The sequence below is a fragment of the Tenrec ecaudatus genome, chromosome 7, assembly GCF_050624435.1.
Source record: "Tenrec ecaudatus isolate mTenEca1 chromosome 7, mTenEca1.hap1, whole genome shotgun sequence".
In the NCBI taxonomy this organism is placed as follows: Eukaryota; Metazoa; Chordata; class Mammalia; order Afrosoricida; family Tenrecidae; genus Tenrec; species Tenrec ecaudatus.
The window spans coordinates 71,847,169-71,872,812 of record NC_134536.1 but is presented as its reverse complement, the minus strand read 5'-3'; the positions used below and the strand labels follow the sequence as shown (position 1 = coordinate 71,872,812).

General features: G+C 39.5%; 1 long non-coding RNA gene across 1 annotated transcript in view; it reads left to right on the top strand.

Moving 5' to 3' along the window:
• Window positions 1–25,157, top strand: part of LOC142452802 (uncharacterized) — a 160,002-nt gene extending 134,845 nt beyond the window's left edge. The window contains exons 4-6 of the long non-coding RNA XR_012785345.1: window positions 2,860–2,956; window positions 3,985–4,144; window positions 24,183–25,157. This is a non-coding gene — a long non-coding RNA (uncharacterized LOC142452802). The remainder of the gene's footprint in view (window positions 1–2,859; window positions 2,957–3,984; window positions 4,145–24,182) is intronic.
• Window positions 25,158–25,644: the final 487 nt, after the last annotated feature.

Here is a 25,644-nt window from a genome sequence, read left to right as displayed (position 1 = left end):
ACATCCAACCATTTCAAGAGGTAGCATATGATCAAGAAGGAATGAATTGAAGAAAGAAGTCCAAGCTGCCCTGGGCATTGAGAAAAAGCAAGAGTCTAGGAATTCATGAAATGCCCACTCAAATATTTCAGTCAGCTGCTGTAGCGCTGGAAGTGCTCACTTGCCTCTGCCATGAAATTTAGAAAAGAGCCACCCAGTCAATGGGCTGGAAGAAATCCATGTTGTTCCAAAGAAAGATGAGCCAATAGAATTGGGAAATTATTGAACAGTATCATTATAACATACAAATAAAAGTTTGCTGCAGATAATTCAACAAAGGTGGCAGCAGTTCATTGAGAGGGAGTTGCCAGAAATTTAAGTTGGATTCAGAAGAGAACCTGGCATGAGGAATGTAATTGTTGATGTCAGATGGATCTTGTTTGACATCAGAGACTACCAGAAAGATGTTCACTTGTATCTTATTGACCATGCGAAGCAATCCAATTGGGCGGATCATAAGAAACTATTGATAACATTGCAAAAAATAGAAATTCCAGAACATTATTTCATGCCCATGTGGAACTTGTACACGAGCCCAAAGGTAGTATTTTGAACAGATCAAAATAAGGAAATGTGTGTATTGGAGTTAATATTCTTTCACCATACTTATTCAGTCTGTATACTAAGCAAATAATCTGAGAAACTGAATTATATGAAGAACATCACATCAGGATTGAATTGGAAGAAGGCTTATTAAGAACCGTGATATGTAAATGATACAACCTTTTTTGCTGAAACCGAGGAGGACTTCAAGGACTTGCTGATGAAGATTAAGGATTGCAACTCAGTTATAGAAGATCCAGATATTCGCACTGGACCAATAGATAACATCATGATAAATGGAGAAAAGACTGAAGTTGTTGAAGTTTTCATTTTGCTTGGATCCATAGTCAATGCTCATGGAAACAGCAGTCAAGAAACGAAACAACATATTGCACTGGGCAAATCTGCAGCACAAGAACTCTTTAAGTTGCTGAAGAGCGAGGATGGCACTTTGAGGAAGAAGGTGGGGGCAAACCAAAGCTGTGATCTAGTTATTTGCTTCATTTGCAAGTAAAGTTTGGAAAATGTTTAGTGAAGACCAAAGAACTGATGCATTTAAGTTAGGCTATTGGGGAAGAAAGTACCGCAGACTTCTAGAAGAACAAAACATCACTGACTTACAAGAAATACAGCCAGAATGCTTCTAAGAAGTACCTATTTTGAGTCTTTGTCTCATATTTTGGACATGTTCTGCGGAGAGACCAGTCCCTGGAAAAGTACCTCATACGTGTAAAGCAGAGAGTCAATGAAAAACAGGAAAACCTTCAGTGAGATGGGTTGCAGCATTGGCTGCAATAATGGGCTTAAACTACAACAGCGACCATGAGCATGGGAAGGACCAGGCAGTGATTTGTTGGGTTGTATGAAACATTGCTATGGATCGCAACCAACTGATGGCACCGAACAACTACTACTACCACCAAATCTCTGGTTGGGAGTCAAAAAAGGCTGTGGCTTGAAAAGTCATAACGTGCCATTTCACCTTATCTCAAACCCAAACCAAACTCACTGCTACTGAGTCAATGTCAGTGCATCAACTCTAGGACAAGGTATAACTTCCCCTGTCAGTTTCTGAAACTCGTTACCTGCGTAGAAAGCCTTGCCATCAGCAGATGGATTCTGGGCTTCCATGTAATTCTAGTCCCATTCCAAGAACAGTTCTTATCACATGGCCCTGGGAGATACACAACTTCATGAAGAGATCACTGAAGATAAGGGTGCTACAGCAAAGTGTGGTGAGAAAAAACCAAACCCAAACAACAGCAACAACAACAACATCAAAACCCAGATGGTGCCTGGCTAACAATTGGAATGGTGTCTGGGGTCCTAAAGGCTTGTTTTCAAACAAGCAGCCATCTAAGTGAGGTGTCAACTAAGTCCACATCAAAGAAGCACACCAACTTGTGTGATCCAAAGGGGAATTCTCTTTTTCCTCACTGTATTAGTCCGGGGTCTCTAGAGAAGCAAAATAGTGACGCTTCTATATAAAGTTATTACACTCACTGCTGTAAAAGGTAGTTTCACATAGAGGGTGCTCTATTTACCTTGGTTCCAGAATGAAGATAAAACACAGCAGACCTGGAACCAATCAATGAAGACATTTTGCATGAGCATGAATAAAATTCTTCTTGTTATAAGCCACTGATCATTTGAAGCTATTTGGTACCAAGGCATAAAGCAGTCTTTTCTTATCAATATGCTCAGAGAGTGCATCAAGATTTCAAGTACGATTTATATACTAATGAAGGAGCTCTGGTGGTATAGTGGTTATGCATTGGGCTGTGGTCCACATGGTCAGAAGTTCAAAACCACTAACAGTTTTACAGGAGAACTTGGGTTTCTACTCCCATAAAGAGTTACAGTCTCAGGACCCCCTAGGGGTTGCTATGAATCAGCAAAGCTTTTTTATTTTGAGACAATCACATGCATATCTCTATTCTAATATATGTTAGTGTAAATGTAAACAGTCACGTAGTGAACTACTTTGGTAGTTTTTGAAAAGGTCGATTATACACATATCATCTAACCCAGTAATTCCACTCAAGCATGTTCACACAAAAGCTTTTGCAAACGTTGACGCTTACCAAAAAAGTAGCCAAATACAAATCTCTCTCTCTCTCTCTCTCTCTCTCTCTCTCTCTCTCTCTCTCTCTCTCTCTGCCATTGAGTTGATTGTGCCTCATAGTGACCCTATAGACCAGAGTAGAGCTACCCCGGTGGATTGCAGAGACAATACATCTTTTTATGAATAGAAAACCTTTTCTTTCTCTCTCACAGTGGTTGGTGGTTTCCAAGGGATGACCATGCAGCTGGCAGCCCAGCTTGTGCCCACTGTGCCACCAGGGTCCCTGAAAGACGGTAAATATGCAAGTGGGTAAGTAAAATTTGTATCTTCATAGAGAGGACTGCTACTCAGTAGTGAAATGGCACAAAATATTGATTCATACTGTTAAGTGAGTGAACCTCAAAGTAGTTCGATAAGTGATAGAAGTAAAACACAACAGCCCACATCTTGTATAATTCAATTTACATGAAATTAAAAATCAAACAAACAAACGATGACAGAAAGCAGATATGTGACTACATAGGGTTGGCCATGAAAGTCTACAACTGGATTTTGGAAATGATTAAACACTAAAATTTTACTAAAATTGAACTTATGATTAGTGATCTTTATGATCTATAAATTTCATCTCAATTTAAAAAATACCTTTAAAAATCCATATCTAGGACATTTTTTTCTAGATTTCACTACTTACTAGATATTTCGATTTAGACATCCTACCAACACTTCAAAATATATAAAGTTTTTATTTCCCAAATAAAGTTTTCTACCATATTATTTATAGAATTACCATTTGGAAGTTATTCAAGCCAAAATTGTTGAGTTCCTTTTATACTCATTTATTTTATTCCTATCTTCCAAATATTCTAAAATATCAATTTATTTTTAAAAAATCTCTTAATCTCATCAACTCTCCTTCCTTTACTTACCTGAGAGCTTCTCTAATCTACAGCGACTACTGTACATGCTCTTCATTGTGCTATTGGAATATTTGAAGACATAGTTAATATCTCCTAAGTAATCAGAGACTAAAGATTCTTGGTAATATGTTTATAATGTAAGTTATTATGCATCTACATAAAGGTAATTCAGAAAGTATTACTATAAAATCATAGCTACCGTTATTAAATACAAATATAAAAGCATGAAGCTATTTGTGGCAGTTACAGAATCTCCTGTCAACTTGCGAAGGGGAGGTATCTAGCCTGTCAATCAGGTCACAGCTTGATGACCTCATTTGGAGGTGTGAAGGAGATAAATAGCTAGTTGGGGGTGGGACACAGACACTCCTTGCAAGACATTCCTGTCAAGCCATGAAACTATGCTGATATATCTAGAGCCCTGGAGTTGGAGGCCCATACCAGTGTTGAGATGCTTCCACCACCACTGGATCCCCAAGACTTGCCACTCACTGGCCTGTGATCTTCCTACATTCGGCATCATTGCCTGGCTGCATGGATCTAAAGAGGAATTTATGGACTAGCATCGGCATATGGGGTAATATTGGACTGATGGACTCACACACTATTGTTTCTCCCCCTATCCTCTATCTAGATCTATATACTTTGGGAGCACCGTTTTCATCTCTCTAACTCTCCTCTCAACAAATTCTGTTCTCTACAATTTACATCACATGAAAATGGAAGTTTTAACATCATCAAGGGACTGAAATCAGGTTCCTTTGAAATACTCTTTGGTTTCTGATAAGAAAAAGATGTCTGAAAGGGCAAGATCAGGGCTGTAGGGTGGCTGGGCTAAGATTTACCAAAGAATTTCTGGTTGCATAGCGCCTGACAGACTCATGAATGAGCAAGTGGATTGTTGTGATGGGAAATTCCTTGGTGTAACTATTCTGGCCTTTTTGTCACCCATGAAAATGTTCAATTTTCTTAAATTTTCATAATAAGTCCCCATAGTCTTCTGCATTCCTCAAGAAAACCTTTCAAGATTACTCCTTTGGAGTTGCAAACAAGTGACTCCATAACTCTCTTAGCTAACTCTTCTGCCTTGAATTGAACTAGTGCAGCAGATCCCCTCATGCATCTTTACTTCGATCGGACGTTTGTTTTGAAAGCATCCCACCAAGATTAAGACAAATGTATCACCAAGAACACTTGTCTGCAGGTAACCACTAATGACAGAGACATGTTTAAACCTCTTCTGTTTGAAATAAACTCATGCATGTTGGGACTCTAATAGCAATACTGTTTTGATTTACCTTTATAAATGAGGGGGCTTCAAAATGGTAGTGGAAGAGTCTAATTAAAAGATTACATGTCGGAGAGATACTGCAAAGCTTGTACACAGTAGCATGCTCTTTCTCCCTATATGTGAACAGAAATACGTAGCAATAATTTTTAATCATTCAATGCTATTAACTACCCCAAATTTTTTATTAAATGCTTTTATTGGGGGCTCTTACAGGTCTCATCACAATCCATACATTCACCCATTGTGCCAAGCTCACTTGTATATGTTGCCATCATCATTTTCAAAGCATTCTTTTCCTACTTGAGCCCTTGATATCAGCTCCTCATTTTCCCCCTCCCTTTAAATTAGTCTTCTCCTTCTCCTTCCCCCCACCCTCAGAGCCCCTTGATAGATTATAAATGGTTATTTTTTCATAAATCCCATCGATCACTGTCTCCCTTATCACATGTTTTCTGTTCTTCTTCCTCCAGAGAGGTGTATTTGGATATGTATCGATAATTACAATCAGTTCCCCCTTTCTCCCTTCCTCTCCCCCTCCTCCCCCTTCCCTTCTGGTATCGCTGTTCCCACTCCTGTTCCTGGTTCTGTGTGTCGTGAGCTCCCATCCCTTTCTATCCCTGTGTGCATGTTCCGGTCTAGTCTGAATTGAGAAGCAGCACTGGGGTCATGGTGGTGGGGGGTGAGGAAGCCTCAAGGAACCAGAGGATATAGTGTGTTTCATCGATGCTTTACTGCACCCTGGTGACTCATCCCCTCCTTGTGGCCCCTCTGTGGAGAGATTGTTCCACTGTACACAGATGGCTTTTGGATCTCTGCTCCAGCCCCCCATTGTTCTCAACAATATGTTTGCTTGTTATGTGTCTTCTGATGCCTGTTACCCGGTCCCGATGACTCCTCATGATCACACCGGCGAACTACCTAAAACTTTAAAAAATTAGTTTTAATATTAGTTAAGCTTTACAGCAATAGTCATGCTACATAAGCACTATTAAAGTTAGTTAGTGTGAGAGGAATACTGGGAATTGGGCTGTAGAGTGTCTGTGTTTCAAAGTCTGGGACCCAGTGTAACCTTAGCATTTAGCTTGAATTTCCATTTCTTCTGAGATGATTATTCACAGCCCACAGTCCTTGGACCACCATTAGCCAGTCAGATTTCAAACTATGACTTTGAGCCACATTCAGAGGCATTAAAGCTCCCGCTTTAGAGCGGAACATGCCTCTGGAACCAGCTCCTGCATGGAGACTCCCACTGTGCAACGGCTGAGGTTTGAGGAAGGGGATGCAGATCTGCAGTTGGTGCCAGGAGCTGCAGAGCAGTGAATATATCCTGATATGATACTGTATCCTTAATGATGCTTTGGGTTTTGTTATTAAAATATTGGCTTTTAGGTTTTCTAGTGTGTTGTGCTGTTTTAAATGGTTGAAATGTCTGTCTGTATGTTCACATGTACGTTTGTTAAGTGCCCCTGGTGGGCTTGTGATTACGCAGTGCGCTGAGATCCGAAAGGTCCACAGTTGGAAACTTCTAGCTGCTCTGGGGGAGAAAGATGTAATTCCATGAAGTTACAGTCTCAGAAACTCACCGAGGGCACTTCTGCCATGCCCTGTAGGGTCACATGTGTCGATATCACAGGCAGGGAGTTTTGAGTTGAGGAGTCTGTATGTGCTAATCTGTGTGTCTAATAATGTTGTTTGGCATTTACGAAGATACAAAGTATGAAACACATCTTGGTATATTCTTGGGACTATCTAACTAGTTAAAATTTTCTTTTGAACTAAGATACACTCGTTGGAGATGATTCTGAGCACTTCTTTGTCTCCCTCAGAGCCTTGCCAGTTCCCTTCACCCAGGACAATTTACGGAGCCCTGGTAGCATTCTAGCCAGGTCCTTCTCCCTCAGCCAGTCTAGCTGGGAAAAAGAAGAAATTCTGACTTTCAGAAGAAGAAACTCAGAGAAGAAAAAACAGAAGAAATTCAGATTTAGGCCCTGGCTCTTTTTCAGTCAGAACAAAACCTGAGAACAAAGTGGAGACCAGACTTCTCATTTTAATGAAATATAAGTAAACGCGATACAATAAACAAAACAAATATCAAACAAGTATTCTACTTTTGTCCTGGAATTGCAATCACTGAATGGATTCTACTTTGTAGGATTCCTGGTGGCAGAGTGTGGAATTGGACAGCTAACCCAGCAGTCATTCTGTGGAAGAAAACTGACAACTGTTTGCTCTTGTAAAGATTTACAGCATTTACAATCTCTAGCAAGCAATTCTTTCCTGTCCTACGGGGTGTCTCGCTATACATCAGAATTGGATAGATGGTGTTTGAGAGATGAAATTGTGAGCACTGGGTTTGTGGGAAATGACAGTTTACAGTGGGAGCTTTAAATCCATTTTTGTGTCTCCATTTACATTCAGCTACCACTGAGTTCTTTCTGACCACTGACCAGCAATGTGAAAAGCTGTGTCCCTCCAGCCAGCCCAAGAAGGGGCAGCCTTGCCCTCAGGAACCCCTGAGTATGCCGTTGATGGAAATTGGGTTACTATGACCACACCATCACAAGTCATTCTCTGAATGCCTTGGCCAGAGGGCCTTGATCCAATCTTGTAAACTTCTCTAATCTGTAATACTGTTAAATAGCCCAACCACGATCTGTTTCCTAATTTCCAAGTCCTGCCTGAAAGTGTTATGAATTGTTGATTTTGTGCCCATTATGATTTTTTTCTCCGTGTCCGATTTAAGTGGCCACGGTGCTGTGAGTCCTTGGACACCGTGATGTCTCATGCTGATGATCTCCCTAAGCTGGGTGATTTGTTTTAGTCTTGCCTTTGTCCTGTTCAAGACAATAATGTGTCTTTATTGATTATACTTGAGTCTGGAGTCTCTACTCTCTCCTAGAATAATGGCAGTGGGTTTGGTTTCATATTTATAAGGGTTATTACCCGTGTTATCCTGCCTGATGAGTCAGAATTGACTCCAGGGCAGTGAGTGTCATACCTTGCTTTGGGCAGCTCAGTCAAATGATCCTAAAAAGAGGTAGGGAGAGATTGCAGAAAACAGACTTGATCACATGGTCTGGCTCCTCAACATGTCCTCAGCATATGTTGAAGACACTCTGAAACCTCCTGTGTCTCATTTCTCCTGTCATTGTATTAGAGGTTAAATTCTGAGGATGTGGTTGACGAAAGGCTATGGATGGCAGTGACAGTCCCAAATGCATTTGCAGAGTCCCCACATAGATTAAGCTTCCATTGAACTATTTCTGATCATTAACCAAGGATGTGGACAATCATATCCCCAGGCAGTGCCTTGGAAATTTGTTTGACTCTACCCATCTCAAACCAGTCAGGAAGGGGCAGTTTTCTCTCTTAGCAGCTTGCCTGGGTGGGTCCTTGATGGGGGACAGTCCAGTGGGGGGTCTCACCATCATGAGTTATGACCTGTCAGGTTCCCCCTTAGTGCCTTGGTTAGAAAATCCTGGTGTATGGGCACTCCAGAGGCCTACACACTTCTATCTAACTAAGCACTTGTCCCAGTCATGGTTCTATTCCTGCTTCTGTGTTCCACCTGTAATCGCGATGTATTGATCTGCTACCAATCATGCTTTGTAACGATTTCTTTTGCCCTATTTATCTAGCTTCCCAATTATGAACCCTCAGACATCACTGTAACCTTGTACTAATGGCCTCCGTCTTCCAGATGTTGTGTCTGTGTCTTTGCCTCTTTTAAGATTTAATTATACAAGCGCCTCCTTCCCATGTTTCTTGCTCACAGTCTCTCCATCCCCCACACCTTCCTGTGAGTGCCAAAGTCCTCCGGGGCATGTCAGAGGCGACATCACCCCACCTCATTCAAATTTGCCAATCAGGACAATACAGAATGCTCTCCCAACCCAACTCACCAGTATCCACCCCGCCCCGCCCGGCCCTCCCACCTCCCCCGAGGGTTTATCTATCTACTCAAGTCAGCTGTGATTTGCGACTGCTCCACTCTCCTTCTACTCGGAGAAGCCCAGCCGATTGCCATTCTCAATAAAGCCTGTTACCGCTGATAGCCTTACTCTGGCCACTCTCTCTTTCTATCACGTGGTGCTGAAAACCCAGGAGGGAGCAGTGCCAGGACCGCATGGGCATTCTCGGGTCAATTAGCCTACTGGTCGCCCCTCCTGGACATGCTGGAATAGGGGTCTCCCAGGAACAGACCCTGCATCCTCACACCCGGCAATTCTGAATGAGCGCTGATTTGGGTTCCCTCTCGCAAGTCTTCCACCTCCCTCTGTATGGCCTTTCGGAAAGGTCCACATCCTGAAAGTCCTGGTCTCAGGTTGGACACCTCTGAGTCCTGGGGTCTCAGGTGGCACTGAGGGGGGCTGCCTTCCTGACCCGGCTACCCCACTTCTGCTCCAGAGTCTTAGAGGACACTTGTTGATGCCATTCTTTCCCTCAGAAACTCAAATTTCACTTACCCTCACCCCTCACCAATTTAAGCCACCCCAAAAATTTCCTCTGTAGTGCCTACACGCAAATCTTAAATCTCTGGGTCTTTACTCAGCTATTAAGCTAAACATCTAGCTCTCCTATGCAATGGCATTTGGCCTCAATGCAAATTGGACAGTAATTCAATATGGTCACAAGATGACACTCTTGATTTAAGATCCTTCGGGATCTTGCTAATTTCTGTCAGTGTAATGGCAAATTCTTGGAAATTTCTTATGTGTATGCTTTCTTCTCTGCTCTCATCCTTCCTGAGGTAGTTAGTTTATTGTGCTAACCTGGCAGATAAACACAAGTGGGATTAATTGAAGGGCGGAGAGATAAATGGCTCGGTGAGCCTTGCCTTTCTTGTTTCTTGCTCTTTGATCATCGGACCAGTCCCCTACAGAGGACTACCCAGTGGCTCTCAAGACTTGAAGGGCTGTCAGTGTCTCCCAACTGTCTCATGGGAGTGAGTTGCACTGAGTCATTTGGACTGCTTTATAGATTAATTAACTGTTTATTTCTTATGTTTTATTTCTATCTGTATATATATATATAATTATTAGTATTCAGGTTTTGTTTCTCTAGAGAACCCTGTCTAACACACTTCCCTAGGCTGAAACTGCACCACTTACCAATTCCTGTTGATTCCGGATAAAACCTTGCTCTCTGACAATGAATTCGCCTTTGATCCTTCTGATCCCGCTGTAGCCCATCCCCTTTCTCAGTCTGTTCCACCTTTGATTCTCCATACAATCCTCCTCCAGTCTCCTCTGTAACCCCTCCAATGCCTTTTGCCTCCTCTGACCTACTATCCTGGAATCCACCATTCCTCCTCCATTGTCTCCTCCCTCTTCTAACCAGCAACTTTCTGAGCTGCCATCCCTTCCATGGTCCCCTCCCCCTTCTCTGTCACCATCTTCCCACTCACGACCACCAATACCACCCCAACCCTCTGTGTTACTATCTCCTCCCCACATCTGTTCATGCTTAGCCCTTCTCTGCTTGAAAGTCTCTTCCATATATCCGAAAATTCTACCTTCAGATCCTGCCCTGCTTCTCCCTCTCCACGAAGTACCAGGGACTGAGGCACGAGTTAGAGTACATATCCCTTTTCCCCTTTCTGACTTATATGCTCTTGAAAAACATCTGGGAATTCAAATATCTCACTCAATGGTACAATCTTACCAGGCATGATATTCATATTATTCTTAGAACTACTTTAACCTCTGAAGACAGGGAAAGGGTCTGGGTAGTGACTCAGATAAGCCTATTTCTTTTCTTTTAGACACGGGGGTCACTTAGTCAGCGCTACCTTAACATTCAAGACAAACATTCTTAGCACCCACCACTATTGTTGGACTCTCAGCTTGTGTTAGTCCAGGTTGACTAGAGAAACAAATTCATAGACACTCATGTGTATAAGAAACAACTTTATATAAAAGAGCAATTGTATATTGAGAAGACATGCCAACCCAGTCCAGATCAAGTTTTTAAGTCCAATATCTGTCTGATACCAGTCTACAAATTCCTCTTCAGACTCATGCAAAACATGCAGTGATGCCAAATTCAGGAAAATCACAGGCCAGTGGGTAGAAAGTCTTGTGGATTCAGTGGCAGTGGAAGCATCTCAGCGCTGCCAGGGGTCTCCTTGGGCTCCTCCAGCTCCAGGGCGCTAGTGTAGTTCCATGTGTCCTGTCAGCAGGAAGACGAAGCAGAGAGTATCTGTGGGTATGTGGTCTCCAGTGAGCTATTTATCTCTGTGGAGCCTCCAAATGAAGTCATCAAGCTGTAACCCGATTGACAGGCTAGACTCTACTTCTTTGCAAGTTGACACCAGATTATGGAACTACCATATAGGTATAGTCTCACAACCTCTCATTGCATGACCACTCTTAGGAAGCCTTTATAATGTACAATTTTCACACAAGTTTCTAGTCATCCCCAAATGTCCCATCAAGGCAGGCCTATGAAGGTTAGCCCACTCTCCCTACAACACACCTATTCTATTGGTTAGTAAACCTGACGGCAGATATAGACTTATTCAAGACCTTAGAGTCATAAATTCTGCTGTCTTTGCCTATCTATCCTGTCATTCTCAACCCTTACCCTCTTCTCCACACCCCCTGCCCAATAATGTTCATTACACTGTTCTAGATTTAAGGATGCCTTCTTTACTCTCCCTCTCAAGAAATGATCTCAAGATATGCTTGCTTTCACCTGGGCTTTCGGATCCATTCCCTTACATTGATGTGTGGCCTCGCCTCCTTCAAGTGCACCCCACCCTCCTCTTGGTTGAAGAAATACATCAAGCAGGCAGGGCTGCATGTTTTGTTAGTTGTAATATCACAGGCACTGAGAAGTGAAGTTCCTGCACCAGCTAGTCGGAAGAAATGTCAGGTTAAAAAGCACGAGGGAAAGCAGAACGATTGGTCATAGTACTTTTGTGTTTTGTTTGTTTGTAAAGAGGAAAGCATTTCTGACTCTGTGTTTGGTCACTTGTTTGAGCCACTACACCTTGTTTGTTGTGTGAACAGAAATGGTCTGCTGTGGCTGTCGTATATGTGTTTACTTAATGATTGTCTGTTGGTGTGTTCCCAGGCACTTCCTATCTGTCCCTGGTGGGTGGGATGGAGAATCTGAGCATGTGCACTGTGCTCTGTGCAGCACCATTGGGGGTGGGTTTGGCCGACTTTGGCTGTATCTATTGATGATCAAGTGGAATAAGAGTGGGTTGTATCATTTGCCCAGTTGGTGAGGCTGCAGGAGATACAAGCAAAGGTGATCTGTTGGTTGTTATTTCCATTCCTCTGATGCTCATGGATCCAGGATGATCAACAGATCTCTCCTGCCTTTGTCAGAAATTGTCTGTGTAAGACGGCTCCCTAGTGCCCTACCAGCCAGGACTTGTGGAAGGGTAGTCATTTTCTTCATGTTTGTACCTATTCTTGTTTTCCCTCATTACCTCCAACCACAACCCTCACTTACTGAGTGGACTTAATGCTGATTCATAGGAACTATTAATCTAGTTACAGTGCTATAGATTTACTGATCCTGTATTTTATATAAAGAAAATAATACAAAAAACAAAAACACCGCCAACAAGATAAAACAGAAAAACCTTAATCCTTGAGACACCTGAAGATAACAGGACCCAGAACAAATTAAAAGCCAGCCAAAAGCAAAGGGTAATATGTTAACTTTTAACCTGACTGCATTTGCAGTTGGATCCCAGGTGGTATCGTGGGCACGTGTTGCTGAGATGGGCTGTCAACGGCAATGTCAGCCATTTGAAACCACCAGTTGCTCCGTTGGAGAAAGATGGTGCTTTCTACTCCTCTAAAGAGTTACAGTCTCAGGAACCCACAGGTCTGTTCTAAACCCTGTCCTGCAGGGTGGCTAGGAGTTGGCTTGGTGATAGTGCATTTTGAGTGCATGTAGCGTTACTAATGCACTTTCTAATACACTCTGCCTCAGGACAATACTATACACACTTATGTCAAAGGACAGAGGGAGTTCAAAGGAGGTTTAATCCAGGTGGGTACTTTGCAAATGGCCTACCTTGCTGGGCCTGAAAACAGCTGAAGTTTACCTGCACAGGGGATGGCCAGAGTGGTCCTTGCAAGGTTCCAGGAGGGCCCGAGGAGGCTTTCTTTGCTGCGGCCAGGGACCCCCGGGCCTTCCTTGCCTGGCTTCTAAGATGGCCGGGACCTTCCTTTGACCTATAGGGCTTTCTTTGGTGAACCTGTTTTAATGTGGACCTTCTGATGAAATCTCTCCTCCACCACAGCGACCCTGCTGGTATTTGAATTACCTGGTGCCGTTGTGTCTAGCATTATGACAATACACAAGAAACCACACACAACAAACGGATGGATAGATGGTAGATTCTCTTTGCTCTCCCCCCGCCCCCTGGCAATATATTTATTTGAATAGCAATTTACAAAATGTTATGGAAACACACCTTCTCCGGTGACCTTTACTTGGCACATGTGCTTCTATGCACTCCTACACAACGTCTACCTACCTGCTAGCCATCAAACACAATCCTGACTTTGCCTCTTGGCCTATCCCCTGCTTCTCTTAGCCATTTAATCATTTGCCTCTTTTTCTATGATGTCTTCTACTCGCATCTCAGCTTAGTGTAGCTTTCTTGTCATTGCAGGTTTCAAACTCATTTTGTCTTTGTTAGAATTTGACTTTCCAACAGCAGGAAGTCCCGTAATTAATTTCCCTTTCGACTCTATTGTTCTTCTTTTGGTGCCTAATGATTTTCCCGGCTTATTATCTAAGCAAAAGTAATGGAATTATAAGAGTCAGTTGGTGGTATGGTGGATTTGAGGAAGTTCTTCAGTTATTATTCTTGAATGCCAAAGAAAATGTATGAAAACATTTTCCCCTTTTATTCTGAAAGCAAGTATCATTTTAAAATTCAAAGATGCATGTCACTTTTACTCAGAAATAAATTTTTATAAAACTTATCTCAAACTGTTTTTCGGAAAGTATAAGTTTCAGGAGATTTACATTTAAATTTTGTTGAATATTCTAGAAATTTATATAACATTTGTTTCACTGTTACATTTCAATAGACTCTTGGCTAATTGATTTTGTTTCCATAAATATTATGTAGCTCAAAAGTTACTTGGGTGGCAAATCTTTTCCCTTAGGAAAATCAAAGTTAAAATCACATTCAATGGTAAAGGGAAAAAAATCTGAAAAAATGAAAAGAGTAAAAAGAGTACCTCAATTTAATTTATATAGGATGGATATTGAAAGATATTATTTAGGGGACACTGAAATAAAGTTATAGTCATGAATCCAGGCATTTACAAAGAAAGCTCCTTTCTTTGAAATAGTTCCTTTCATTACAAAAAAGACTCATCTCTATTAAAAATTATAACCTTAAAAACATCTGTTTTCAACAAAGTTGGAAATATGTATTTGATTTTCTTTCTTTTTGCCCTTTTTCTCCCCTTCTCCCTGTCTTTTCCCCCATTCCTTTTTGCTTCAATGCGTATTTGAGTGTGTTCCACATGCCCATCATTGTGCTGAGTACAAAAGCTCCTTTCTGTTTTCATCATCCAGAAGCTATTTGGATCTCCATCAACAATAAATATTGTTTAATTTTGCCAACAGGATAAATGCAAGATATAATGCTAAATACATATGGAAATGCTTACTTTCTATATCTAACTGTTTTCAACATGCATTGTATCTACACAGCTCACAAAATTCCCAATATCAGCTGTAAATACAGTGAATCTTTTCTGATAACAAGCGTGGACCTCATCACTTTGGAAAATGACATGTATCTGGTGAAAGACTTGATCTTTTGATGAGCGTTTTGTCATTTCCCCCCAAAATCCTGTGCTTTAGAATAATGAGTTTTAAAAGCCTATTTGGAAATATGTTTGGCATTAGACACAGTTTTTCTCTGAAGTGACTTATAAATAAATCAACTAATTTTCTTCAAGCGTTTGAGAGAGCCAGTCCATTTATGTTAAACTTCACAAAGCTATCTACCTCACCATCTGTGAGGTGGAGAAAAGTATTATATTGCCTATCCCTACTCGTTCATAATTTTATTTTGGCCTCTGATTGTGCATAATTTTGTGGAGAATCAGACACTTAGTCATTTTCTTTGGTTAAAGAAAACCCTTAAGATTAAAAAAATTCAGTTGGAAGAGATATTTTTAATTATATTTTTCTATTTAGAAAAGTGTCCAATTGCCTTAATCTCTTCTAGTTCTTTCGTTATGTGAAGTCACCAAAGCACTAGATGCTTGTAAAAAGGAATTGAGTGGCAGTTAATTATGCCTCATTTGAATTTTAACAACGATGTCAGCAGAAGGCACACTAAACAGCAAGAGGTACCTAAATGAATGAAATGAACATGCTTCAGTGCTTTCTAATGACAAGGTAAAATGTTTTTCCAATTCCTATCTAATGTTTAACAACAACTTTCTTTTTCTTTAGGAAATATTAGTTGACTCCATTGGGTGCTTTTGAGACAAGGTAGTAGACATTTCGTTCTTCAAAGAGTTTTTAATTCAACAGCTAGAAGAGTAATCACAAACATAGCTGTTACCTGCCATGGAGTGTTATGGTAAATCTAGATACCAAGAACCATGAAGAAAGTGGGGAAATCATCTTCCATCAGGGGAGAAAGAGAAGACTTTCAGAAGAGCCCTTGAAGAGAGAAGAGGATTTGCATAATAATATTGTTGGAGATGATCGTTTCTCTTAAAATGATGAAATACAATTAAACAAGTTGAAAAATAGAATTTACAAGCAAGACAAAAATATTTAAAAATAGGTGGTGGTGGTGGTCTTGTTAGGTGTTGTGTAGTCAGTTCCACCTCATAGTGACCCCATGTAAAACAGAAAGAAATGCTGCCCAGTCATCTCATAATTGGTGATGTTTAGTCCTTTGCTGCAGCCACGGTGCCAATTCACTTCATTGAAGGTCTTCCTATTGTTTGATGACCGTCCAATCCACTTTATCAAGCCTGGTGTCTTTCTCCAGGATCTGATTTCTCCTCATAACATGCCCAAAGTACGTGAAACAATGTTCTTGCTGTCCTGAATTCTACAGGGCATTCTGACTGTACTTCTTCCAAGATAGATTTGTTTTTAATATACATGAAAAACTAACAATATTTTCCTAAATAATTTAATTTAGGATTTGCTTCCAGTTTTAGGGCTAAAGTATTCAATATTTCACCACTAAAGAAGATGTTAACTCTATGTTTTAAAAATAGCTTATTTTATTTTTGTTGTTGAGAATATAAACACCAAAACATATGCCAATTCAACCTTTTTACATCTATAACTCAGTGACATTGATTACATTCTTTAAGCTATACAACAATTTTCACCTTCCTTTCATTTTTTCAATCATTCCTCCCCTACGTTAATGGATAAAATCACTGCACCAAAGCTTCTTATCTACTCGTTTGAGTGTCTCTTGTCATGGGCCTCCATATGGCTCCTTTAGCTCTAGGGCTCTGTCTCCATCTCTGTAGCTCCATGTAGCTTGTCAACAGGAATGTCTCGCAGAGAGAGTATATGTCCTGCCTCTAGGGAAGAAGATAGGAGTTCTCCAGAATCCTCAGGAGAAGGTCACGCCCAAAGAGGCATGATTGCCTATGACCTGATTGACAGGCTACACTCTACCCCTTCACTCAAGTTGACAGGAGATTATGTAACTGCCACAACTCTCTACTTTACTAAGCATGATGTCCTTTTCCAGGGACAGGTCTATCTTCCCTGACGACATTTCCAAAGTACATGATATAAAGTCTTGCCATCCTTGCTCCTAAGGAGTGTACTGGATGTACTTCCTCCAAGACAGATTTATTTGTTCTGGCTTTCCATGGTACTTTCAATGTTCTTCAATGACACCATAATTCAAATGCAACCATTCTTTTTCCATTTTCCTTATTCATTGTCTGTCAAATCCATAAGAGGCAGTTTCAAATGCCATAGCTTGAGATTGGCATGCTTTAGTTCTTCAAGAGACAATTTTGCTTTTTAACACTTTTCAGAGGTTGTTGGGCAACAGATTTGTCCAAGGTGATGTCTGATTTCTGCACTGCTGCCTGCTCTGAGCAGGAACCAATCTAATGGCAGTGAGAGAGTGAACTTTCATGTACATTGATTATGGATCCAAGTAAAATGAAGCCCTTGACAAGTTCAAACTTTCCTCCATTCATTGTGATGTTTCTTATTGGGAAGATTTTGATGTATGTATGTTGAAGGGTAATTCCTGCCGAAGGTTGTCGTCTTTGATCGTCCTTAGTAAATGGCTTCAAGTCTTGTCTTTCAGCAAGAAGGTTGTGCCATCTGCATATTTCAGGTTGTGAGTGAATGCTTCCCCAGTTCCCACTCTACCTTATTCTGTATATATTTCAACTTCTTGAACTATTAGCTCAGCACACAGATTGATTAAATATGGTGCAAGGATACCATGCTGACACATCTTTTCTGACTTTAAGCCATGCAATGTGCCTTTGTTCTGTTGAAATGACTGCGCCTCTTGGTCTATGTAGAGGTTCTGAATGATCTTAATGAAGTGTTCTGGAATCCATATTCTTTGAAATGTAATTCATGATGTGTGGTGCTCCACATAGTTTAATGCTTGGGCATAGTCAACAAAATATACGCAAACATATTTTTCCTTTCTCTACATTTACCAGGATACAAGTGACGTCAGCAAACACACCCCTTATTCCACATCCTCTTCTGAATCAAGATTTACTTTCTTACATCGCCTCATTAAAGTACTGCTGCAGCTCTTTTTTAATTTTTAGGAAAATTTCACTTGGCTTCAATATTGTTGTTATTTAATTGCTACATTATGTTGGATTGCTTTTCTTTGAAACAGGGCACATACGAATCTTTTTCAGACCATTGGCCAGGTAGCTACCTTCCAAATTTGGCATAGATGATTGAGAGCTTCTAGGGTGGGATTTGTTTGTTGAAATGTCTGTTTGCATTTTGTCAATTCCTGGAGTCTTGTTTTTTGGTGAATGCTTTCAGTGCAGTTTGAACTTCTTTCAAATGTAATTAGTTGTTGATCATATGCTATCTCCTGAAACAGTTGAACATTGACCGATTCTTTTTGGTACATTGATTTTGTGTATTATTTCCATCTTCTCTTCATGCTTCCTGCATCATTCAATATTTTGCCCATAGAATCCATCAATATTGAAACTTTAGACTGGAAGAAGTTTTTCTTAAATTATTTCAGTTTCAGAAATACCAAGTGTGTCCTTCCTTTTTTTTCTAAGTCCTGATCTTTGCACATTTCATTGTAATGTTCTATTTTTTCTTCCTGAGACACCCATGCTCATCATTACAAAACATTCAAATACTACATTCTGCCATTCCCAGCCCCAGGAAAACACTGGTATGCATTGTGTCATAAGAAGGATTGCTCTGATAGACTTCATGTAACTGAAACCAGACAGTATGGATTCTTTTGTATTCTTGTGTATCTGTACTCTTTTTTTCCCTCATGTTTTGGGATCATTGATGTTTTGGAGTACATCAGAGACCTGATCCCTTTTACTTCTATTACTACATTGTACATGTATGCCACAATATATTTATCTATTTATGTTTTAATAAGCATTTGCAATGCATCCCACTTTTAACGATTCATAAAGATGCTATGCAAATTCTTGGGCAGTTCAATGGGTCAGCATATATATTTACATTTTCTTCTAGCAGTGACATTTCTGGGTGTTATGATCATTGTATGCATAACTTTATGAGCAAAGAGGTTTAAAATGTGATGCTTTTGCCAGGAACACATGAATGTTTCTTTGCTCATAAAAACTTGGTATTAAAATTTTTTTAATTTCACTAATTTGAATGAATGTACAGTTGATTTTTTTACTGTTTTCAATGAGTATTTATCTAATAAAAATGATGATAAATATGTATTTGTGTGCTCACTAGTCATTCATATCTATTCATGGATGAAACATTGAAGAAGTGGCATGGGAGCGTGACCTACTCTGGCTGTACACAGAAGAAAGGGAATCCAGTTCTAAACCAACCCACGGCTGATAACTGCTGCAGAGCAGAAGCCAGACGTGCTCCTCCAGGTCAACCCTCTTCACCTATTCCGACAACTGTCCCTCCCGTAGTCCTCTGCTTCTCTGCTGGCCTTGGTAACCCATTGCAATGGCGACACAGGACCACAAGAAAATACTCAACCGGCTACACCACACTAGGGATAGAGTGATTTTGTCCACAGCCCCTCTTCTCCGTCAAACTGACAGGCATGTGCTCTGGTCCTTGTACTCTCAGTCATTGTGGTCCCCTTCTTCATGGCCCAAGAAGCTAGCCCACTGCCCTGCCGTATGGTCTCATGATTGCTGTGCTCAGTCCCATGTTTGCAGTGCTGTATTTCTGGTGCCTCTGGTGCCTCCACTACCTCAGAACTAGCCCATGTTCTACTGCTGGCGTTACTTTCTTAATGGTGCCACTGTTCTTCCTATGATTCGTAGATGCTTTTTTAATTTCCAGATATTTTCGTTTTTCACACACCTGATTTGCATAGTCCCATCCAGTCACGTGGTGGAATATATAGAAGCTTAGCTGGAAGAGTCATATTTAAAGTGAACATTTCTCTTCACCATAAGTATCTATTTAAAACTTATTTTCAAAAATTGGGCTTCTAATTTTATTATTGAGTTATAAGAATTTTTTACACAATTTGTATATAAGTGCCTTGACAGTGAAATTACTTGAAAATGTTTTCTTCCAGTTGGTACTTGACTTTTCATTTTATTATCTGTCACTTTATTTACAAGAGCAGATGGTTAAATCTTGATAGCTCCAATTTGTAATTTTTTTCTTATAATTCATGGGTTTTGCTTCTTTGTCTAGCCAAAGGTCTCAGAGATTTTCTCTTACATCTCTTCTAGAAATATTATAGTTATAGCTCCCACATGTGTAACTATGTTTAATTTTAAGACAAATTTCATGGATGATGTATGGTAAAGGTATATGAATGTGCGGTAGCGCCAGCACCAATTATTGAAAGGAAATTTTTTCTCCAAGGGATATTTTGTCATCTATTGATGAATCAAGTTAACTGATGTATTAATCCTTTTCTAGTTTCTATTCAGTTCTAATGATCTATAGGTTCGTCCTTATACCCATTCTATATTGCTTGATTACATCTTGAAATTAGGTAATGGAAATTCTTCAAGTTTGACTTCTGTTTTTAAATGTGCTCTTTTGAATATTTTGGTATGTTTACATTGTGTTAGGCAGGGTTCTCTAAAGAAACAAAACCAAGACACATGATTATATTCCTTCTCGCTGTATAAATCTATCTATCTATCTAATCTATCTATCTACCTATCTCATCTATCTATCATCTATATGGATAGATTTATACAGCGAGAAGGAATATATCAGCTAATTAGTACGCCCAGCAGTACAGAGGACTCAGTTCAACTCACTGCCATGGAACAGTTAATAGACTGGAAGTCCTTCACCTCATGTGAGCTGCAGGGTCCAAGGTCAAGGAAGCAGACATCAGAGTCTTCCCTCCGGCAAGGCAGGCAGAGTCTGCCCATAGGTAGCAGACAGCAGAGTGGGTCAACAACAGTCAGTAGCTTGGGAGCTTAGCGAAGGAGGCCCCAGATGGGATCTTAAACTCAAGCACTGAGATAGGATCCACCAGCCTCAATTTCAAGCAATGCACATAGCAGCAGCATGGCAGAGCAAGTCTCAAAGAAGCCTCAAGCTCCAATGACACAATCCATGGGTTAGTTAAGCCCACAGTTAGTGTAGCACACAGGTTCAGGTAGAGAGCTAGCTTAGCAGCAGCATGCTGGTCTGATCATCAAGAAGCAAGAGGGAGGTGGGATGCTGGCTGTCTTTATTTATTTTGTTCATCCTAAAATCAAACTTTGACCTGGTTCAACTCCACCTACATGTTCCTATTGGCCTAGTTGGCACAATAAACCTAACTTTCACGTATATCATTTTAGAATTATCTTGTCCATTTCTAAAAGAAATTCTGACTGTAATTTTGCTAATGAATGATTGTTGCTAATGGCTCATGATTAGAATGTTGCTAATCTACAGTTAAATTTAGACATAATTTGCATTTTTATAATATCGAATCTTTCAATAAATGAACATAATGTATTAATTTTTTTAGATCATAGGTACCCAAACTTATTTGGTTTACTACTCCTTAAAAAAATTTCCCTGGAAATTAAAAAGCTTTACACAGTAGCCCATATCCAGGATTCTTGTAGCTATATGCTTTTGCAGTCTTAGCAACCCCCACTTTGGCCCCTCCACCCCTTCACTACCTCACCAGATCCTTTCAATTCTTCCAGGGGGAGGTATCACCCATATTGGAAATATGGATCTAGGTATTTAAAAATTGTTATCAGTAATATACTACATTTAGTGTGTGCCATCTCATAGGATAAAGTAGACCTCTTCCATAAGGCTCTGTGGAAGCAGCATACTACTGCATCTTGTTACTGCAGAGGAGCCGGTGGGTGTAAGTCCCTGACCTTTGGGTTAGCAGTCAAGCCCTTCACCCAAGCACCATAGGCCTCCTTATGTATTTTATTAAAGACTTTAATGAACATTTAAACTGTTCTATTTCCAATTTTTAATGGTGAACATATAATAACAGAATTGATTTTTGCATATCAGCAGGCTGGCTAAATTTACTTACTGAGTCTAATGATTTTGGGGGTTGATTTATTAAGTATTCTGCATATGTAGTCATATCATCTGGGAATAAAAGGCAGTTTTAATTATTTAGTTACAAACTATATGTCTTTTATTACTTCTTGCTTTATTACCATGCCAGACAGTTTATTACCGTGGCCAGACTCCTAAGAGAATAATGTTGAATAGAAGTGATGTGATTGATATCCTTGACGCTGTTGTTTGGTGAAATATATATTGTTTGTGCTAAATATTTAATTTAATTCACTTCAAAATGATTTCTAATTTACCTTATGGTCTAAATAATCATGATTTCCTTGGCGAATGATTATTTATAATTGTGTTATTTAATACTTGGAGTAATTTCGGATATCTTTCTGTTATTACCTTCAAGTATAATTCCATTGTAGTCAGGGAACATACTTTTTAAAGCCAATCTTATGTATCATTGAAATTTGTTTTATGTCTCATAATATGGTCTTTCTCTAAGAATATTTTATGCGAATTTGAAACTAATGTGATTCTACTTCGTGTGTGTGTGTGTGTGGTATGTGTTGCGCAAACTTGACTTTGTCTTTCTCCAAAAGACACTTTGGCATCTGTTGATAAATCAAGTGACTAGATGCACTGATTCTGTTTGTTTGTTTTTATTCTTTTTTTCACTTTTCTTTTTAGTTTATAGTAGAAATTTTTATAAACACCATTTAGATCAAGTTGATTGATATTTTTTTAGGTCTTCTATATACCTAATAATTTTATTTTTGCTTGTTCTAACAATTCCTGAGAGAGTAATGTTATAATCTCTATTTATAATTGTGGATTTTCTACTTCTCAGTTGAATCATTTCTTACTTAATGTATTGTGAAGTTCTGTTATTAGGTTCATACACATGTAGGGTTGGACCCTTTTATCATTGTGAAATATTCTTCCCCATTCTCAAGTTGACTGTATCTAATATTACAATAGCTACTCCAGTTTTCATACTGCATATCTTTGTATATTTACTTTAGCCTAACTACATCTTAATATTTAAAGTGGATTTTTTATAGTCTTACTATCCACTTCCCAATGTCTGACAATAGTTATTTCGTGTGTTTTTCCCATTTTCTGGTTGACTTTGTGATACCATTCATGACCAGAGTAAAAACCTCACACCTTCTTCCTTCACTGGTTTTTTATCCTTATATTTTAAATGAGTTGCTCATAATTGCATGAGATGTTTCTTTGAGATCCTTAGAGTTTTGCATTAAATTTTTATAATGGTAATTTGAACTGTGGTCTATTTATTCTCATGTTTTCAGGCGACAGAGATGCAAAGACCAAGTATTCAGCATAGACAGGGATATAAAGCCTAGTAGAAGCCCATCCACTCTCTATAGGGTACATTTCAGGGGATTAATTTCACTTTCAGAGGAATGTTTCTGATCTCATGTCAATTAGCTATAAAAATACCAGCCACACAGTGAGGTGGAACAATGGTAACTGTATGAACCAGAAGCCGTACAGATGTTACTAAGCATTTGGATCTAAAGTCAGCTTCATTAAAGTCTTAACAAGTACACATGAAGAGTTCAAAAATTCATGGAAAAATAAAATTAAAAGATAATAGAAATTTTATTTGGATTTTTAAGAGCCACTATTGGATAAAATCAGTACTGTAGGTTAAGCTTATGAAGTCCACTAAAATCATTTCAGGGATCAAGGGTAGATAGTCTAAGAAAAACAAAGCTGATGAATGGATTTTTACATTAGTTTGTTTAGTTACTGTAAGTATTTTGAAGGTACATTTCTTTGATTTTTCTATTCTGGACTCCCCACCCTGGTACATTTGTTCAAGGTGCTCTCTTTACTGTGTGTTGTTGAAGTTCTAATCCATATAAAGAGCACAGAATACATGTTCAGAAGACTGACTCATCAGAGACCTACCTCTCCCCCTTTCCAATGTCCATGTCAGACAATTGCTGTGTGTACTGGGATTTGGACCTTCTTTGGAGGCTCCTGGGCTGGATTCATTACTCATGTCCTATTGCTGTCTCTCTTCCCAAGAAGACTTGATTGATTCTTCTCTGACAGGATGAATTATGCCACACGGTTTATTTTCTCTTACTGTGCTGAACTGATACCGGGGAAAATGTTAATATTTTCAAAGCATGAGCCACAGGAAGATTGGGTTTTGAATGTGAAATTAAATTATACTAAACACTTCTGCAGTGCATGAGGTACTTGTAATCATAGATCTATAAAACTTATTTATAAATAAAATGCTGAGATTTATACTTTTAATAAATTCAGACATAAGGAAAAAGTACATTGTTCTTTTGAAATTTTTTGTCATTGGCCATTTGCAATTATTCCAATTTTCAAATATGACATTGGAAACGGAAAAGTTTGAGAAAAAAGGCTAAAGCATTGATGTATATTAGGTTGCTAGAATATTTTACTTAAAAAAAACCCATTAAAATTTTTGTTGGTTATGTGACTAACTGTTCTTTTTTGGGGGGAGGCTAAAGCTCTAACTTATATTCTTTGGTAGAATTCACTTTTATTGAATAACTGAGGTGATAAAATCTAGAATTTACGAATTCCAAAAATATTTCACTTTTTGAAATTTTGATCTGTTACTTTTTAGCACCCAGAGGCTTGGTCACAGCCCGATGTTCACTGGGCCATGATGACACCCTTACCCCACCGAGACTGTACTGTCCTGTCGCGGCTCCCAGAAGACGGCCTGTTCCTCTCTGTACAGTTGGGGCAAACCGACTGGTGATTGGCACGGGGTGCATCAGTGAAGCGGTTCACACAGCTGGAAAGACAACTTCATTGCCAAAGTCTGGATGTCGCCACCATTTATCCCAACCATGCTCCCTGACCGATGCACTTGGCTTAAGTCCTCTGTGGCTCCGCCCCACCAAGTGCTGCAGTGCCGCTTCACCCCCTCACCCAACGCCAACACTGCCCCCCAGCTTCGGCCTCTTCCAAAGGGGCCTCTTTTCCATTTTGATGGTAATAAAAGAACAGGGCTTCATTTTCATACAAGTTATTGCTATACACTTTACTTATTCAAACTTGTATTAGGAAGAAAGCTAGTTGGAAATATATTTATATATTATATAAAATATAAGGCTTTAAGGAAATCACAATTCAAAGGAGTATTATAGCGAAGGGATTTTCAAGGATTTTGATAATGGATTTACATCTTTCTATGCATCTCGGCTTATAAAATGTATAATTGGATACAATTGCTTATTGTCATTCAAATATTTACTCATTTGTCAAAATAAGTTAATTCACTTCCATTACTATGTAGATTGAAAATAGTATAGTTAACTTTCAATAAAATTGGAAATTCTTTAAGCACTAGTATATGTTTTAATTAATTTAATTCTAATTTTGAAAATGTCACCTCACTGCCATCGAGTCAATGCTGACTCATAGTGGCCCCTTCTGTCTGGGTTTCTGAGACTGTTTAAGGGAGTAGAAAGCCCAGGCTCCCCCATCCCCACTCCCCCAAGAGCTGCTGGGGATTTTGAACTGCAGACCAGGTGGCTCGCACCCCAACACTTAATAATGTCCATTATATGTAATCATCTACAAATTTATAATTAAATATATGACTTTTTGCCTTTTTCACTGAATTCTCTCCCTCTGTGTTTCTGTGATGTTCAAAGCTGGGTAACAGCTATCAAACAATCTGACTTCGTCCTTTTGGAGGAAGAGCAAAAGGAGAAATGTGTAAGTGCTCTTGAACTTGTCTTTTTTAATGTCTCTGGCCATTCCGACATACGACTGATGGTAGGAGTGGGGGACATTCGTCAAACTAGAGTTGTGGAAATTCTAGAGTTATCTTGATGCCTGGTCAGCGTTAGTCAGTGAAATGTGCAAGCATTTATTTGCAGTAATTTGACAATATCCACGATGAAAGTGAGGAAAAAGAAGGGGACTGAAACATATTTGTGAAAAAAAAACCATTATCTTTTCGTTTCATTTTGCTGCAAACTTCTTGTAGCATGCGCATAGCTAGTCTTTCATTAAATCCATGCTATGTGTCAGCATCATATGCTCCTGTTACGACTTAGGAGGGCTTGCATGGT